This window comes from Callorhinchus milii, unplaced genomic scaffold (genome assembly GCF_018977255.1).
Source record: "Callorhinchus milii isolate IMCB2004 unplaced genomic scaffold, IMCB_Cmil_1.0 Scaffold5, whole genome shotgun sequence".
Taxonomy (NCBI): domain Eukaryota; kingdom Metazoa; phylum Chordata; class Chondrichthyes; order Chimaeriformes; family Callorhinchidae; genus Callorhinchus; species Callorhinchus milii.
This window is the reverse complement of record NW_024704746.1, coordinates 33,572,127-33,585,469: the sequence shown is the minus strand read 5'-3', so window position 1 is coordinate 33,585,469 and position 13,343 is coordinate 33,572,127.

Below are 13,343 nucleotides of genomic sequence, written 5' to 3'. Positions count from 1 at the left end.
CCAATCTCCTACCAGTGAAGGGGAATGTAAGAGCTTAATTCAGATGCTCAAGAAAAAAACATTGTGTGTTGGATAATGACAACAACAACTTGTATTTATAAAGGGCCCCTCATGGGTAGTATCCCAGAGCACTTGACAATGGCGGAGCACGGGGAAAGGAAGGAGGTAATAATGATTTGCCCTCATCTGATGTCTGTGCATAATATGACTGAGTGAAGAAGATTGGTATTCTTTTCCTTTATAGGTGTATTTCTTCAATGAAGTTTGATTAGTTAACCATTTCCCGAACAGTGGATAGCAGTGACGGGAAATCCCATTCCGTCGAAGGGCAGCAGTGTGTAATAATACTGGCTGTATTTTCACTGGTGATTAGTTAGAAAAGAATGTAGAAATAACGATTTTTACAGGGGCTTGTATAAAATATTATTGGTCTGGCGAACATTGAGAAATGAACAGGAATCTTTGTTACTACTTTAAATGGATCACAATATTAAATCCTTGCTCAAATCTTCCAGACATATACTTAAGCCCTCTGCTATAATGAATAGCTTCTATGTCCTACAGTGGCATAAACACAGGCGCAGACTGTTCCAGTCAAGATATCCATTAACTATAAAGTTAATGACAGAAAGTGAGCTTTAGTGGTTTGCACAAGCTGTTCATTAAATTCATAATCTATGCAATACATAATGAAATATTACCAGTAATTTCAGTGCACTTTTCTCTACTGACAGCAGATCATTTACAAAACAAAATTACCAAATCAGTTGCAGATGACAGAATTATTGGCATTATCTTCAATCACAAATATTAAAAGGAATCTGCTGAGGTTTTAGCTGAGGTTTTGTGAAACTACAGGGTTTTCTGCAAAAGTATCATAATTTTGTGACATTTTGTGCCTGTTCAGGTAGACATTAACTATTCAAAAAGAGAAGGGAGTTGTTCCTTGGGTCCTGACCAGCAACCTCTCAGATAAAATTGGTCATTCACTTCCATGGCTATCCGTGGGACATTATTCTGTGTACACTACTGTGCGCAATTGGCTGCCACGATTCGCCCATAAATATGCAATCAATTCACTTTACAGTATATCCTGCGAAGCGGTTTGAGACATCTAGAAGACATGAAAAGCGCTATATCAAATGCAAGGAATATTATTATTATCTTAGCTGTTGCATTCACCTACAAAATACACAGCCACTACACTATACAGCAAATCCAATCAAGAACCTGACAAAACACAGGTTCGTGGAAGAAAACAAGAAGCTCACACATTGCAGCTGTTATACAAATATGAATGGGCATTAAAATCTCAGCCCTGTGGAGACTCATGCAAATACAGGAATCCAATAAATCTTGGACTTTTACAGGAACTCTGCAAAATGATAATCCTTGGATTTTATATGGAACCTGGTCACATCATTAAGATGTCGAAAAGTACTTCACAAGTTTTTACTGTGCATTTGTAGGCAAAACACAACAGGCAGTTTGTGCATAGCAATGTCTCACAAACAGCCATGAAATGAATCACCATTATTTTTTATTTAGGGAATTGGCATGGACTGCAGGAGAAACTCCATTCCCTTTTCGAATAATCCCTTGGGATCTTTAACTTCCACCTGAACAGGGAGAGGGACTTCGGTCTAATGTCTAATCCAAAGAACGGCACATCCAACATTACAGTACACCCTGACACTATCATTGTTAGCCTCGGCTGTGAGTTCAAACTCCTGACATGGAGCTTGAACTCACAGTCTTCTGATTCAAAGATGAGAGTGCTACCAACCTAGTCAGAAACATCAAACAACATTAAACTGTGAATAAGGAGAGAAAATTACTGAAATATTTTAATTGAGCAAAAGCAATTCTAGATACAAATACTAGAAACGTAAAGGTAAAGATACATTAAAAGCACTTCATCAAGTGAGCAAAATATAATGATAATCCTCACATTTTGTATAGCACTTTTCACTTTGAGAGGACAACCCCAAAACACTTCACAGGATATACTGTAAAGTGTAGTGACTGTGTGGTTTAAGGGCAAATGTAGCAGCCAATTTGCGCAGAGCAAAGTCTTACAAACAGCCACCAAACCCCATTACTTGTAGCCTGTAGCTCAGTGGTTAGAGCACTCGCTTCACAAGCGAGAGAACTGGGGTCGATTCCCGGCAGGGCGAAACCTTGGGCAAGTTTCCTCACTCCACATGCCTGATAATAATCCCTCAAGAAAAGAAAACAATAATAATTTGGTCACTCAATTCACGACTGTTTGTGGGACACTGCCGTGCGCAATTGGTTGTCACGTTTCGCCCACAAAAAATGCAATCAATTCACTTTACAGTACATTCTGTGAAGCGCTTTGAGATGTCTAGAAGATGTGAAAAGCGCTATATCAAAATTCAAGGATTAATATTATACATTAGAAATTCACACCAAACCTGTTACATTTCTGAAGCAATATGCTTCTGATTTCCCACATGTTAATATCGCCATCTATCCACCCTGTATGGTATTGTAAAACCCATAAGATTGCACTTTCATAGATATATACACTACTGCAGATTATTCTTTGTTTATTAAGCTTAAACAATTCTGAAATGGTGTTCAAAAAAAATACAGTGTGAGATTTTTACAAAATGTTAGAAGAAAACAAAACTTACTTTGGGAGGTAAAAGAGGGTGAGATGAGGTCTAAAGTACAATGTTTCTTAACAGGGTTTGTCAATAACGATATTGCATTAAAAGTATAATTGTAAAGAAGCAGCCAAACACAATAATTATTTTATGACAGGAATTCTTAATATGGAATCCCAGTTGTTCAAATGGAAATTCCTTCCAGTAACTGGGAGTGAGGAACTCCACACTAATATGATTTCCCCCTGGAGCTCCCATTTTTTGACAATGTTCTCTATTAAAGAATCATGAAAAAATACTGCGAGTTGAACCCTCCAAAACATAATGGTCATTCTACAAGCAGGATAAACGTGTGCAAGAAACCCAATAAAACGGGTATAAAGACATGTCTTTAACTGAACCAAACAGGTCCAGGACACTGTTAATAATTGACCAACCTGTCTGCCATACAAACAAAGCTTGGACATGTTACCAGAGGACAAGATTCTTTCTATTCAGCTCCAAATAACCCTCAATGCCCTAAACCCTCAATGCCCCAAAGTCAAAGCCCTAACGGGAAGAGTGGTCCTAGCTGGAGTGAGAATCTTAACAGTGGCTTGCACGAGTAAGCTCTGTGGCTTTACATGGTTCAGTTTAAGCGGTATCCTAATACATTCTTTGGGAGCACTAATGCCTTGGTATCTATCAATCTGGATCTGCATTTTTGAGGCATAGTGAAGTGGAGTCTCTCCCTTGCTCCCTCCCTCCTAATCAAAGAGATTGTGCACTCTACCACTTGTAACACAGTTACTGACTTGGTTTTCTCTGCGGTGAAGGTAACACAGCACTGTTTTGTCTAGTGTCTGGTTCTTTCTGTATCTGGCTGCAATAACCTGCTCATTGCTCCTCTTTCAGATAGGAGCCTAGCAATCTTGAAAAAGGATATGTCGTCAGCAAAGTCAAGCATTCAACAATATCCCTAGGTTTGTGCTTAACACATGGGAGATAGTGAGGCTGAAATTATTCCCCTAAGGGCCCCTATAATAGATGAGTATTCTTGTATGGTTTGGTATTTGTGTCCTGTGAGTAAGCTATATATTTAGGTCAGCAGATCACCAGACACACCACAAGCGACTAGGAGAGAGGCAGGGGGGAGTGGGTGGAGAGGGTTGGGGGGGAAAGGGGCAGGGGTGGGAGAAGTGGGGGAGACACAAATTATGTCTGGGTTTAGACTTGGACTTTTTCCTTTAGCATTTCAAAGTGTGCAGAATTTGAGCAATTCTTAAATCGTGCTTCAAGTTTTTCTAGAGGAAGTGCAGAAACCCTACTTCAAAATGAAAAAATAATTTTCCAAAATGTGCAACACTGCAAAGGCTAAGAAAAATATCTAAGTTGAGACCAAGCAGAATTTCCTCTGCCCTCCACCTCTAGATTTGCCTTCAATCCAGAAAACTGTTCTCTGACTGATGCTCTGGGAATGTTAAGGTAGCTCCAGTGTATTAACATTGCTGGATGAGCAACCAAATTGCACAAACTACCTCAAAGGAGTTCCTGCTGATTTAATATTGCTGATACAAAGCAGCTAAACAGAATTATGGCACTAAGAAGGAATTTGGAGGGAGTATGGGAAACAGACTAATGATGGTTCGAATAAGGTCAGCAGTTTTATTTGAGTTGAAATAAGGTCTGTTTCAAGGGGAAATATTTTCCTGGATGAGACTTTAAGCTTTACATAAACAGAAGAGGTTACAGTGACAGGATTTGGCATCCATGGGGCACCTGCTGTTACAATTTTTTTTAAAGGTTATGAAAAACATGGGTAAAAGTTAGAATAACATGTGGGAAAAATAAGTTTGTGCTGGAAGATGTGGTGTATGTTGATTCCTGAACTTGCCAAGGATACAAAAGTGAGACAACTCAAGTTTCAGAGCATTCTGTCCCTGGCTGTTCTCATTACTCATACAACCCAGAAATTGTTCACCAAGGAGCTAATTACCCTTTAAAATATACTCTTACCTTTTAGAGTTGAAACAAGTTTACACAGTTACAATAATTTGAAGAATGAGCAACGATTACACAGGCTAGGGCTCTTCAGTCTTGCGAGAAGACATCTCAGAAAGGACTTCATAGAGGTTTATAAAGTGTTAAATGGGATTGAAAAGTAATCCCAGCACAATACTTTAGAATCCATCGAGATATAGAATACAAGCACAGGGGTTGAGAGTTGCAAAGAGTAATTTCAGGACAGACACTAGGAAGTTTTTCTTACTCCCCAGAGAATAATTAAAAGTGGAATAGGTTGCCAGGAAGGGTGGTTGAGGTTAGGCCATTGGACTCACTTAACCACAGTTTGATATAGCGATTGGGAAATGATAGGCTGGGGTATTCTGTAGGAATGAGATTAGATGGATCGAAGGGACTTTTTCATCCAAATCAATCTTGTGATTTTGTGTTCTAACCTCTCTCAAATCCAAAATGCTTCTGCTTATCCCCCAAAAGTTACATTTTGAACATATTTTCAATTTTATTTTTTGGGGCTCTTTTTAAGAATATTTATTGACCTTGCATATATATATATATATATATATAAAAAAACAAGTAATCCATTTTCTCAGCTCCTTGCCACTGTAATAATATATTTGGTAATGTTAAATAGGTTTTATTTTTAACTAACATATTTCCAAAACAAATTATGTTGCTCTTAGCAACAAAGATTCTAATGTGTTCACACAGGTTGTCGAACTTAATGATTTTTTCAGAAGTCAAGGTAGAGCTGATAAATATTCATCGGTTTAGAGCTGAGGGTGTATACTCTACACATTATTTGCCATTTGTGTGACCCAGCATTGAATTAATTATTGACGTTGCCCCACTCTAAAACATATTATTAAGTTAAAATTACTGTTATTTGTTTTTAAGTCCATGACACGCAGCCAGTAGGGAGGATTTCTAAGAGAACAATCACATGCGCCAGAAAACATTGCCTTTGCTTTCGGAATTGGCAAGTTGCTTTATTGAGACAATTGTTTCTGGGACCAACTGCGCTAATAGAGTTAGGCAAACAATTTAGTCTGTTACGTTGATTCTGATCTTTAAAGGGATTTGGATCTGGATTGATCTTTTTTGAACAATACTGAAGCTGTTCAAGTTGCTAGTAAAGTCTGCAGCGCTGCATTGCTCTGGGTTTTATTGGATTCGGTCCTTCCAGTCCTAGTTAAAGGGTCAGTGAGATCTTGTAAAAGTTTTGAAAATGTGAAGGGAATCACAAGGTGATTGATGCTGTAATTGTGTCCATATGCTTCCAATTTCATTTATTGCTACACAAGTTTGATATCAGTTGTAAATAAATGTTTTTGGAGTGGGTTGTTTGCACCAGCCTAGACTTCTCTCAAAAGGCAACAATGCCAACTTGAGCTCCATTGGCACAAGAGTATATAGAGTTCTAGTGAGGCACAAACTTAAAGCACTGTTGTAGTTTATCATTTCACAATCAAATGTAAACATTCAGAGATTCAGTCAGTCTCGCACACATATGCCTCAATACATCTTAATTATATCAACAATCTAACAGAACCCGAATCCCAAATACCACCTTTATTATAACATAACAATATTATAACCCCCACTTGCTCTCTCACTTTCTTTTTCTTTGTTCTGGTAGCCTCTTAGAGCATGGCAACCACACTGAATTAATATTAGAATCAGGGAAGTTTTCTTTTCCCATTCATTGGAAACTGGATTGAACTATTTTCCATTAGTAATCCTTAACAAATCTCACATCCAAGTCAGATATCTGTCTGTACTGAATGTGAACTCTGCACCTGAACTGAATGCGAAGTGTTTAAAAGCACGTTTCTAAAACACTTTGGTACCCAGTCCCCCAACTGTTGGATCTTCTAAAGTAGAAGCTGATTGTGCATTGGATACAAACATTAACAGAAGCTGAGTTAATCATCACTTGTCACTAAGATTTACAGAGACCAATTAAATCCCCAACATGGAAATGAAGTCTTCATCAGTAAAAACAGTAAAACTGCTGCAAAAGAGCTTTTACTGAAAAGCCACAACAATTCCATGTCTCCATGGTATAAATAACTGTTTTAACTCTTTATTGAGTTAAAATGAGTTTGTGGAGTCCTGTAGCTCAGTGGTTAGAGCACTCGCCTTGCAAGCGAGACACCTGGGTTCAATTCCAGGCAGAGGGCGAAACCTTGGGCAAGTTTCCTTACTCCACACACCTAATAATAATCCCTCCAAAACAAAACAATAATAAAATATTGGGCATTTTCAATCCACGACTGTTTGTGGGACACTGCTGTGCGCAATTGGCTGCCACATTTCACCCACAAATATATGGTCAATTCACTTTACAGTCTATTCTGTGAAGCGCTTTGAGATGTTGAGAAGACGTGAAAAGCGCTATATCAAACACAAAGATTATTATTATTATATTGAGCTGCGCTGTGATACAGTTCTGCATTGTTTGACATTTCAAAGCACACTTGGCTGGTGACATCTATTGGATTCATTTATTTTATGTGGAAAGCACAATATAAATATAATAATATTATTAGATGTATGATACTGTTTAATTGTCTGTCATACTAACGTATGAACTTTCAACTTCAGTTTTAATATGAACAAATAATTATTCTGTTATCACCTAACACTGATGCAACAGTTAATGTTATGTTCATTTTAAAACTGAAGTTCATAGTTCATGTGCTAGTACAACAGACAATTAAACAGTAGTGTACATCAAATAATATGAATGTATTACTATTGTGCTTTCCACATAAAATAAATGCTTCAAAGTGCTTATTTTAATAGGCTTTTTAAGACTCACATGCACAATAACAAGGATGTCAATGACATAATAATAATAATAATAATAATAATAATAAGTCTATTGACATGCATAAGTCTGAGAGTCAAGTTGCCTGACATTCAGCATTGCAGGACAATCAAATAAGTGTAAAGCTGCATTTGAGACTTTATGCATGTATTTAAGTCTGGTAACTCGAGAATATCATTTACTACATTTTTGTGTATTTTTGGTTGTGCCTATTTTGCACTCCTTTAAATAGATAGCAAATGTTGAATTCTTCACATGGACATTCATTGTCAAGTAAATCTAAACAATGTTAAATGACCTTGGCAAGTTATGCGATTCTTCAAAGATGTTTGTATTTTTTGGAAGCAAAACATTTTCGCTTTGCAGATGGATGGGAACCGTGTTTCGCACATTGAAACTACAGCAGAGCCCTTCACGGACAAATAGTTCTGATAATAAAAGGCAGCGTCTTGCTTTGCTAACTGTAAAAGGTTTTGACGTTGGCCCTTTTGCTGGTTCTTCTGGTGTCAAATATATGGAGACCTCACAATGGAGGTGTTTCTGAAGCTCTGAAATGGTTACTAAGTCATTTTGTTTTTCAGCAAGTGTATTTTTTTAAACCCTTTTGAGTTTTTTTTCCAGTTTGTGTGTTGGCAGTAATGCTGGATCAGTAATATGCCCTTAGCTCATTGACTGACTCCAAGTTGGAAAAGGCTACACAGCTCTGGATATTTTGTTTCTTGCAGCAGCAGAACTTTTTTTCTGAAAAGCTGCTTCAGTGACCGTGCCAATGAAAACAGTTGCTGCTTTAATTTTGCCAGTAGTCTGGTAATAATTACGGAGCACCAACCAACCCAAAACACCAACCAAACAATACTAATCCTTGGCAATGATGGGAACACAAGAGACCCCAGCTGTGTGAGGAAATGGAATTTAAACATGTTATCAAGTTGTCTGGATGAATGGTTAAGAAGCCAATTTAGTCCTTTGAAAAAATCGAACTGTTACAAAGAATTATACATTTTAACATCCTTTCTTTCTATTTCCTGTCATTTTCTGACTTTTTAAAGTAATGATTTCTGTTTGAGTCATGACTACTAATGACACCATCAATGAATGTGGTTTGGGAGAGCTTCTAAGCCTCACTGTACAAGGCAGATGAATTAGCATAGATGCAGCTTAAATGACAGGATCCCCGAAGCAAGGGTTAATGTCAACAATATCTACTGATCTTACTTCAATGCTTTCGTACTGAGGGGCTCAGGCGCTGATCCAAGCTAATTTACTCTTTGAAACAAAAAAGATAAAAGCAGCCAAAGTGATGATGTTAATTCATTAATTGCTTGTAACTGGTGCAGACAGATCATTCTTTGTAGAAAGAAGAGTGCAGTGTTTTCGAGTGCAATTCTTCCTCATTTGGTTGACGCTTTAGAAAAGTCTGCATTTACATATCTTAAGTTTGTGTGTACTTAAATTTTTCCGGCCTGTAAATTCCCTTTTCTTGGTGACATAAGCCTATGTCCATATTTACCATCAGTGATGGTAAGTTATTAAATGTGAGAATAAATTAGAGTAGAATCAATGAAATCCTGGGACCTCTTTTTTTCCTTCCTTCCTGAACAACAGCAAGTTACATCGGCGTAGCGCCTTTCGGGTTGGGAGCAAGGTGCTATTGCTTGCTTTCTCCCCTTTCTTTCAGTACCTTTGTGTGATCTGAGCAGCAAGGCAGGCAATCTGTTCGCAGGCCTCTGTGTAACTGGCAAATGTCAGGTTTACTTGATGTGTTTAACTTCTCTCCAGGTACCTGCTGCACCAGAGATGTAAATCTTCCAAACTCCTGAGCTGTGCATACGCTTCTGATTTGTTTAACGGTTTGGAATTTTTTTGGTAGCAACAATGGCAAAATAGTAGCACTTTCATAAAAATAGTCAACTGTAGAAGCTGCTTTCCTGGATTTTATATATAGAAAGAGTTGCAATATTTGTGTGACCTATGCAAGTTGTCGCATTTTTTCACCTGCCATATCAATGATGAAAGCTTATATTGTTTCTGCACTCCATAGGGAAAATGAGTTATCAGACCATAACTAACCTGTTCAGTTGGAGTATGAAAGTATACACTTCATTGCATTCCTTTCTAACGGAGACAAGACAAGTGAGTAGAATAAAATTTTTGCTAACAGTGCTGTTGTAACTTTGATAAGACACATTAATGCTTCACTGCCACATTTGTATCGTATTTGGTGATAACCATGTTAATTAGCTATCACCAAATAAGCACTTTGAGACATCTATATGCAAATGCAAGGATTAACTTTTCATTGTATTCCCTTTTCAAGCTGGGATATCTGGAAGGTTAGTATTCTTTGAAGCAAAGTTCATACAACTTATGCATCACTAAAGTTGCTCCCTTGTTAAGAAAAGTATAACATTGACTGATGCAGGAATTAGGTAAAGATTCCAACTACTTTTACTTTGCTTTGCCTTTCAAATGTTGCTTTAGCAATTCCTGGCTTGGAAATGTTTGCATTCATCAGCCAGGTTAAGGATCCAAGTTTCAGGAATTTATGAATCCATCCATTCCAAAATCGATATAAATGAGAACAGAGAGAATGTGCAAGTTCTTGCAAATGAACCAACTTCAGGCAGGGGGTGATTTATGGAACTTAAGTGAGAGAAAAGACAGACCTCCTCCTCTGAAGAACAAGTTCTGCTTAGCAACAGGGTCGATGTGTGGATTAACTTGTTCATTTCCGTCTCACTGATTTGTGTCCTGTGTGCAAGATAAAATGTTATGCTAAAATGAATTGCCTAATACAGTATTAGATTATTGCATTGTTCACAGTTTTTAAACAAGAGCAGATTCCAGACTCTGTGAGAGACCTGGCATTAATACATTTCCTAAACTTTTCATATTAAGAATTATAAATCTTTGCAAGAAAATCCTGAAGAGTTCCAGAGCCCTATCAACCAGAGTCTTACCAACGAGAGTTGGATGCTGAGATCTTAACAAGCTTACCTGCAGCAATTTAATTAGGAAAGCAGAGTATTAGGTAAAGGCATGGGCAAATGCTGAGGCCTAAATTCTTCTCTGAAATAAAGGAAATATTGTAATTCATTAGTCTAGTGAGTAAAGGCACTGCCCAAGGCAAACGCAGGTCAACACATCAGAAAGTAACAGGTTTTAAATTTAGCCTCTGGTGGGGTAGCTGATCTCAGATAGAGCTAAGGATGCAACAATTGGCCTAAGTGCCATTAGGTTAGGAGGGAGGAATCAGTTAAGGCAGAAATCCCATGCTGAAAGGTGCAGAAGTGTGGATGTGGGGTGAAGACAAGATCAGGTTGTGCTGTGATATTCCCCCATGGATGGATAGCCTGCCAACACGTGAATAAAAGCCATTTGATCAGGGTTCCAAATGCTGCCTGTTGCCCATGGAGTTATAGTGGCACTTTGGGACTTCCTCCCAAAGTGAAAGGCGTTCTACCAAATGTAAGAATTATGATTATTATTGACAACATCTGGCTAGTGCAAGGAGTCCCCGGGTGGCATAACCGTGATGTGAACTTGTGAAGATTTGTTGGCACAACATGAAGCCCCATTCTCTGTGGCACAGTACACTGAAGCATTGGAAACCTATGGCAATTTAATGCCCAGTAAAACAACATCTTAAATCTGGAGGGTTCAAGCTCAACATAAAAGAGATTCATACAACATGAAGCCTATTGTAACAATGGCTAGAATTTGCTGAACTTCCCATGTTTGCTATAGGCAATTATTTCCATTTTGGTAGCTTCCCTCTTCTCTTCTTTCTTGTTTAGCCTTTTAAATATGCCTTGACGTCTCTTAGTAAGTTTGTAGATTTCAATAATTGGGACTGCAGTTAAGAGTGAGCATTTTGCTGGCAATTCTGCTTTCTGTTGTTGTCAGTGATGGACAATAAATTAATTCTTCTTAATTGACTATTTTGAATACAAATCTTCCATTGCTTTTGATGTTTGTTTTCCTTCTTAATAATAATAATAATAATAAAAATAATAATGATGCGATATAACGCCTTTCACCTCAGGAAGATGGATCAAGGTGTTTCGCAGCATATATTGTAATAATAATAATCCTTGCATTTGGTATAGCACCTTTCATGTTGGGATCCCAAAGCACTTCACAGGATTTACTCTGAAGTGGAGTGACTGTATATTTGTGGATGAATGTAAAATGTAATGACTGTATTTTTTGTAGGTGAATGTATCTTTCTTGTGTCTCCCCATCTATTTGAGATCTGCCATATATCTTTACCGATAGAACTCTGAAACTGCCTGTAGGGACATGTGAATGACCACCTCGGATAACCCTTCCTTTATGTTACTACCCGCAGGTAAGGATTTGGCCTCTATTGATGCTTGTCTACTGAACCAAAATCCTCCTCCCCCAACACCCATCTGTAATTCAGGTGTCATCCACATACTCTGTAGTTCTTCAAAGTCCCTTTAATTCATAATTTTCCTGTCATAGCTTGTCAAGTCATAGTCGAGAATGCTACCAACTGAGCCAGGCTGACACTGAACCATTCAGAGATCTCCTGCACCGTCCTTGAACCTGCTGTCCTCTGGATTGCTACCTTTCACAGCTAATTCATGGAATACCAGCTTAAGTCAACTTTAAATGACAAATGGTACTTAGGAAATATAGAAGCGATAACTTGACTTTTTGCCCTGAACGTTTCAGTGGAGTTGAATAATCTTTGTATACTCTTGATTCACAAGGGGATTTTTATTTCTGAATACAGTATGATGTTTGATCCCTTCCTTGCCATGCGCTGCTTTATTAACACAAAGAACCTTGGCTGATCTGATAGAAACCAACAGTGTTTACTTTACACAGACTTGGTGCAGACATGCTGACTTAGGCCATAGAGAACAGTTCTCTTTATCCTGCATGTGAACAATAGGCTCTTTAAAAACCTCTGTGACAATGAGACAAGCTAGTGCGCTATGTTATCAGTACACACTAATGCCATAAGCAGCATGAAAACAAGTTATTTCCCTTGCAGTACACCCCATTTTGTTTCCCGACAATAAAAGATAATGACATTTCATTAACTTCCATCTTAAATAGTTCATAAATGGTTCCAAATCAATTTATTTTGAAGTTATGCAAAATATTAGGGCCATTTAAGCCATCTCAAGAGGCCTTTTAAACTAATCTGTTTCAGTCAGGCACAAGTAATAAAGTAGAATTATTCAAATTCATTCAACAATATATAGCCAAATAATTGACGTGGCAGAAAGTTGCAGCTTAAACCAACACAGGAACATGCTGCCAAGAACAAGTGAAAATGTAGCTTTGCAATGATCTGTGGGTTTGCACAGTACAGAGCCCCTCTGTGTGAGTTCTGTATAAGTCTCACCATAAGAAAATATATCAATGTTTTTCATTCAGTTTCATCTTTCTCCAGTTCTTTTGTTAACAGGGTGAAAAATGCAACGTTTGATAATTCTCACATTGATTCTATTCTGAAATGCATTTTTCATCTCTAGAAATTAAACAGGTCATTACAGTAAATTCATTGTGTAGAAAAACAATAGAGGAAGGTTTTAGTTTAATGGCGATTATTTGATCTTTATTCCAAACACTTGCACCAATGTGAGGGTAGGAGAGGCGATCGAGGAGGAGGGAGAGGTCAACAGTATCAAAAGCAGCAGAGAGTTGAGGAGAGTGAGGGACAGAGAGAGAGTTGATCGCAGAGAGAGAGTACATCGTTGGTGACTTTGACAAGACTCTCTCAGTGCTGTGGGTAGTTGGACTGTAGGGATTCACGTGGGGAGTGAAGAGAAAGGTGGGATTGATGTTGAGTAGCAACCACGCATTGCTTTCACTTTGTATCAGCAAGTTTTTGTATT